This window comes from Antedon mediterranea, chromosome 5, assembly GCF_964355755.1.
Source record: "Antedon mediterranea chromosome 5, ecAntMedi1.1, whole genome shotgun sequence".
Lineage (NCBI taxonomy): Eukaryota > Metazoa > Echinodermata > Crinoidea > Comatulida > Antedonidae > Antedon > Antedon mediterranea.
In genome coordinates this window covers 29563609-29570542 of record NC_092674.1, presented here as the reverse complement: position 1 = coordinate 29570542, position 6934 = coordinate 29563609, and positions in this window count along the sequence as shown.

The window sequence follows — 6934 nt, the reverse complement described above, 5'->3', positions numbered from 1 at the left end:
TCCCGTTTAACACTGTTCTCAACTATAGTCATTTTGGTATACTTGAGCACAGTGATAAAGAATAGGATAAACTTAACAATATACAACAAATAACATTAATGTATGATCCCGTTTAACACTGTTCTCAACTATAATCATTTTGGTATACTTGAGCACAGTGATAAAGAATAGGATAAACTTAACAATATACAACAAATAACATTAATGTATGATTCCGTTTAACACTGTTCTCAACTATAGTCATTTTGGTATACTTGAGCACAGTGATAAAGAATAGGATAAACTTAACAATATACAACAAATAACATCAATGTACGATCCCGTTTAACACTGTTCTCAACTATAGTCATTTTGGTATAGTTGAGCACAGTGATAAAGAATAGGATAAACTTAACAATATACAACAAATAACATCAATGTACGATCCCGTTTAACACTGTTCTCAACTATAGTCATTTTGGTATACTTGAGCACAGTGATAAAGAATAGGATAAACTTAACAATATACAACAAATAACATTAATGTACGATCCCGTTTAACACTGTTCTCAACTATAGTCATTTTGGTATACTTGAGCACAGTGATAAAGAATAGGATAAACTTAACAATATACAACAAATAACATTAATGTATGATCCCGTTTAACACTATTTTCGACTATAGTCATTTTGGTATACTTGAGCACAGTGATAAAGAATAGGATAAACTTAACAATATACAACAAATAACATTAATGTATGATCCCGTTTAACACTGTTCTCAACTTTAGTCATTTTGGTATACTTGAGCACAGTAATAAAGAATAGGATAAACTTAACAATATACAACAAATAACATCAATGTACGATCCCGTTTAACACTGTTCTCAACTATAGTCATTTTGGTATACTTGAGCACAGTGATAAAGAATAGGATAAACTTAACAATATACAACAAATAACATTAATGTATGATCCCGTTTAACACTGTTCTCGACTGTAGTCATTTTGGTATATACTTGAGCACAGTGATAAAGAATAGGATAAACTTAAAAATATACAACAAAAAACATTAATGTACGATCCAGTTTAACACTGTTCTCAACTATAGTCATTTTGGTATACTTGAGAACAGTGATAAAGAATAGGATAAACTTAACAATATACAACAACAATGTACGATCCCGTTTAACACTGTTCTCAACTATAGTTATTTTGGTATACTTGAGCACAGTGATAAAGAATAGGATAAACTTAACAATATACAACAAATAACATTAATGTATGATCCCGTTTAACACTGTTCTCAACTATAATCATTTTGGTATACTTGAGCACAGTGATAAAGAATAGGATAAACTTAACAATATACAACAAATAACATCAATGTACGATCCCGTTTAACACTGTTCTCAACTATAGTCATTTTGGTATACTTGAGCACAGTGATAAAGAATAGGATAAACTTAACAATATACAACAAATAACATCAATGTATATGATCCCGTTTAACACTGTTCTCAACTTTAGTCATTTTGGTATACTTGAGCACAGTGATAAAGAATAGGATAAACTTAATAATATACAACAAATAACATCAATGTACGATCCCGTTTAACACTGTTCTCAACTATTGTCATTTTGGTATACTTGAGCACAGTGATAAAGAATAGGATAAACTTAACAATATACAACAAATAACATTAATGTACGATCCCGTTTAACACTGTTCTCAACTATAGTCATTTTGGTATACTTGAGCACAGTGATAAAGAATAGGATAAACTTAACAATATACAACAAATAACATTAATGTATGATCCCGTTTAACACTGTTCTCAACTATAATCATTTTGGTATACTTGAGCACAGTGATAAAGAATAGGATAAACTTAACAATATACAACAAATAACATTAATGTATGATCCCGTTTAACACTATTTTCGACTATAGTCATTTTGGTATACTTGAGCACAGTGATAAAGAATAGGATAAACTTAACAATATACAACAAATAACATTAATGTATGATCCCGTTTAACACTGTTCTCAACTTTAGTCATTTTGGTATACTTGAGCACAGTGATAAAGAATAGGATAAACTTAACAATATACAACAAATAACATCAATGTACGATCCCGTTTAACACTGTTCTCAACTATAGTCATTTTGGTATACTTGAGCACAGTGATAAAGAATAGGATAAACTTAACAATATACAACAAATAACATTAATGTATGATCCCGTTTAACACTGTTCTCGACTATAGTCATTTTGGTATATACTTGAGCACAGTGATAAAGAATAGGATAAACTTAAAAATATACAACAAAAAACATTAATGTACGATCCAGTTTAACACTGTTCTCAACTATAGTCATTTTGGTATACTTGAGAACAGTGATAAAGAATAGGATAAACTTAACAATATACAACAAAAAACATTAATGTACGATCCTGTTTACACTGTTCTCAACTATAGTCATTTTGGTATACTTGAGCACAGTGATAAAGAATAGGATAAACTTAATAATATACAACAAATAACATTAATGTACGATCCAGTTTACCACTGTTCTCAACTATAGTCATTTTGGTATACTTGAGCACAGTGATAAAGAATAGGATAAACTTAACAATATACAACAAATAACATTAATGTATGATCCCGTTTAACACTATTCTCAACTATAGTCATTTTGGTATACTTGAGCACAGTGATAAAGAATAGGATAAACTTAATAATATACAACAAATAACATTAATGTACGATCCAGTTTACCACTGTTCTCAACTATAGTCATTTTGGTATACTTGAGCACAGTGATAAAGAATAAGATAAACTTAATAATATACAACAAAAAACATTAATGTACGATCCCGTTTACCACTGTTCTCAACTATAGTCATTTGGTATACTTGAGCACAATATACAACAAATACCATTGATGTACACGATCCTGTTTAACACTTTTCTCAACTATAGTTATTTTCATATACTTGAGCACAGTGATAATATGAAAAACATAATAACACTATAATATTTGTAGATGAATGACGCGGACACGTACATATGTTCATAAGTAATTGATATAAATTGACTTTTAAAAGTGGAATTAACACAAATGATTGTAGATAAATATGACGTGAATTGCACGTACATTATGTTGATGAGTAGTATATTTATATAAATCGACTTTGAACAGTGAAATAACACTAATATTTGTAGATGAATATGACGTGGACACGTACATATATTGATTAGTATATTGATATAAATCGACTTTTAAAAGTCAAATTAACACCAATATTTGTAGATGAATATGACTTGGACACGATTTACATATGTTGATGAGTATATTGATATAAATCGACTTTTAAAAGTGAAATAACACTAATATTTGTAGATGAATATGACGTGGACACGTACGGTACATAATGTTGATGATTATATTGATATAAATCGACTTTTAAAAGTGAAATAACACTATTAGTTGTACACTATTGATCATATATGAATATGACGTGAATTGCACGTACATATGTTGATGAGTAGGCCTATATTGATATAATTGACTTCGAAAAGTGAAATAACACTGATTTGTAAATGAATATGACGTGGACAAGTACATTATATTGATGAGTATATTGATAAATCGACTTTTAAAAGTGAAATAACACTAATATTTATAGATGAATATGACATGGACACGTACATATGTTGATGAGTATATTGATATAAATCGACTTTTAAAAGTGGAATTAACACTATTGATTGTAGACGTGAATTACATGTACATATGTTGATGAGTGTATTGATATAAATCGACTAAACGTTAAATAACACTATCTTGTACAGGTACCCTCACTTGCACTGATGAAGGGCTAGTGTTGCCCGAAACTCTGCTAACTTGTTCTGGCTGTTTTACTTTATCTGTCTTTCTTTCTTTCTTTATTAAAAACAAACCAATTGGCAGCAAATCTACTGAATTGCATGGTAAGGGACAATATACATTCAAAAGACAAGTAAAGTAATAGTCATCATTAAACAAAATTATCGCAATTACAAAATATATGTAAATGTAAACATAAAGTTAAAAACATATAGTCTTATTGCAAGGATATAGTATATACATTATTACTTAATTCATGGATTAAAGAATAGTCCATGCTTAATTACAGTATAAAAATATAATCTTAAATTTAAGTTGCAGTATTTACATTGGTTTCTTAATTAAAGTCGACTTCAGACAATTAAATAATTACAATTATACATTTACAAAAACATTAAATACAAAATTAAATGAGAATTAAGAATAAATTGAGTCAAATTCAAGAAATTTCTACTAGGCCTATATGTCAAATTAATTAATATCTGGTTACATTATACATTTATTTTCTTTTATTATTTAATCAATACTGTTGAGGCAGCGAGTGAGAAACGGGATTGCACTGTTTCCATATCTATTTGTCTTATTTTTGGGGACCTGGTATGTATTACTTTTCCGTAAGGCCATATTATGCGTAATCATATTTCTCGGAAACCACTCAGCATATCTATACGCATTAGCACATTTCGTTTTGATTTAGCTTCTCGCTTCTTTTTTTGTATCTCCATTGAGACCACAGCATTGTTATTATTTAAGTATTTTGCCTTTGGATTTACTAATATTAAAGGTGAAATAACACTAATGACTGTAGATGATATGACATTTATGTTGATGTATATATTTTTGTATAATATAATATGCACACGTACATACGTTGATAGGTATTGATATAAATAGATTTTTAAAAGTACGGTAATAGACACTTTATTTGTAGATGAATACGACATGGACAAGTTGCAATAAGTTTATCCTATTCTTTATCACTGTGCTCAAGTATACCAAAATGACTATAGTTAGAACAGTGTTAAACGGGATCGTACATTAATGTTATTTGTTGTATATTGTTAAGTTTATCCTATTCTTTATCACTGTGCTCAAGTATACCAAAATGACTATAGTCGAGAACAGTGTTAAACGGGATCATACATTAATGTTATTTGTTGTATATTGTTAAGTTTATCCTATTCTTTATCACTGTGCTCAAGTATACCAAAATGACTATAGTTGAGAACAGTGTTAAACGGGATCATACATTAATGTTATTTGTTGTATATTGTTAAGTTTATCCTATACTTTATCACTGTGCTCAAGTATACCAAAATGACTATAGTTGAGAACAGTGTTAAACGGGATCATACATTAATTTTATTTGTTGTATATTATTAAGTTTATCCTATTCTTTATCACTGTGCTCAAGTATACCAAAATGACTATAGTTGAGAACAGTGTTAAACTACATCGTACATTGATGTTATTTGTTGTATATTGTTAAGTTTATCCTATTCTTTATCACTGTGCTCATACCAAAATGACTATAGTCGAGAACAGTGTTAAACGGGATCATACCTTAATGCTATTTGTTGTATATTATTAAGTTTATCCTATTCTTTATCACTGTGCTCAAGTATACCAAAATGACTATAGTTGAGAACAGTGTTAAACGGGATCGTACATTAATGCTATTTGTTGTATATTATTAAGTTTATCCTATTCTTTATCACTGTGCTCAAGTATACCAAAATGACTATAGTTGAGAACAATGTTAAACGGGATCGTACATTAATGTTATTTGTTGTATATTATTAAGTTTATCCTATTCTTTATCACTGTGCTCAAGTATACCAAAATGACTATAGTTGAGAACAGTGTTAAACGGGATCGTACATTAATGTTATTTGTTGTATATTGTTAAGTTTATCCCATTCTTTATCACTGTGCTCAAGTATATACCAAAATGACTATAGTCGAGAACAGTGTTAAACGGGATCATACATTAATGTTATTTGTTGTATATTGTTAAGTTTATCCTATTCTTTATCACTGTGCTCAAGTATACCAAAATGACTATAGTTGAGAATAGTGTTAAACGGGATCATACATTAATGTTATTTGTTGTATATTGTTAAGTTTATCCTATTCTTTATCACTGTTCTCAAGTATACCAAAATGACTATAGTTGAGAACAGTGTTAAACTGGATCGTACATTAATGTTTTTTGTTGTATATTGTTAAGTTTATCCTATTCTTTATCACTGTGCTCAAGTATACCAAAATGTCTATAGTTGAGAACAGTGTTAAACTGGATCGTACATTAATGCTATTTGTTGTATATTGTTAAGTTTATCCTATTCTTTATCACTGTGCTCAAGTATACTAAAATGACTATAGTTGAGAACAGTGGTAAACTGGATCGTGCATTAATTTTATCCTTTGCTTTACTGTGCTTTGATTTGATAAGCAAGTTTGGTTGCCCCGCCCCCATATGCTACCTACTAAATTAGGATTCCCTAGCTTTTCTATAAAAATTGAAGTACCCACAATGCACGTTATACGGAAGTCATAGTCTTGTAAAATACAGACACAATAGTTTTTATGGTATTGTTTTCATTTAAATATCACTAAGATTGTCTTAAACTACAAACAACTAAAATTAGTGAAGGTATGCAAGTGTTTCTAAATGTTTACTACTGGTAGTATTAATACAATTTGGATTATATCATTTCCCAGAAAGGTAGAAAAAAACATAAAATAGTTGAGAATTCTCAACTAGCCAGGATGGTATAGGAAATATAGCTCCTATTGACTATGATACAATAAATTATTTCTTTTTTGACTGGCTTGCATTTTCACTAACGTATTACCGCTTTCCAAAATGGTCTAACGTATTACCGCTTTCCAAAATGGTCCAGTTAAAGTAACACAATTCTTTTTTTATTTCGAAATGTTTCATTCATTTCATCCATTAAGTTTCATTTGGTAGCCATTACAAATTGTCGCATCATTAATAAAAATTAACTATACATACATGGACCTATACATTAATTATAGGACCATGCTCAATA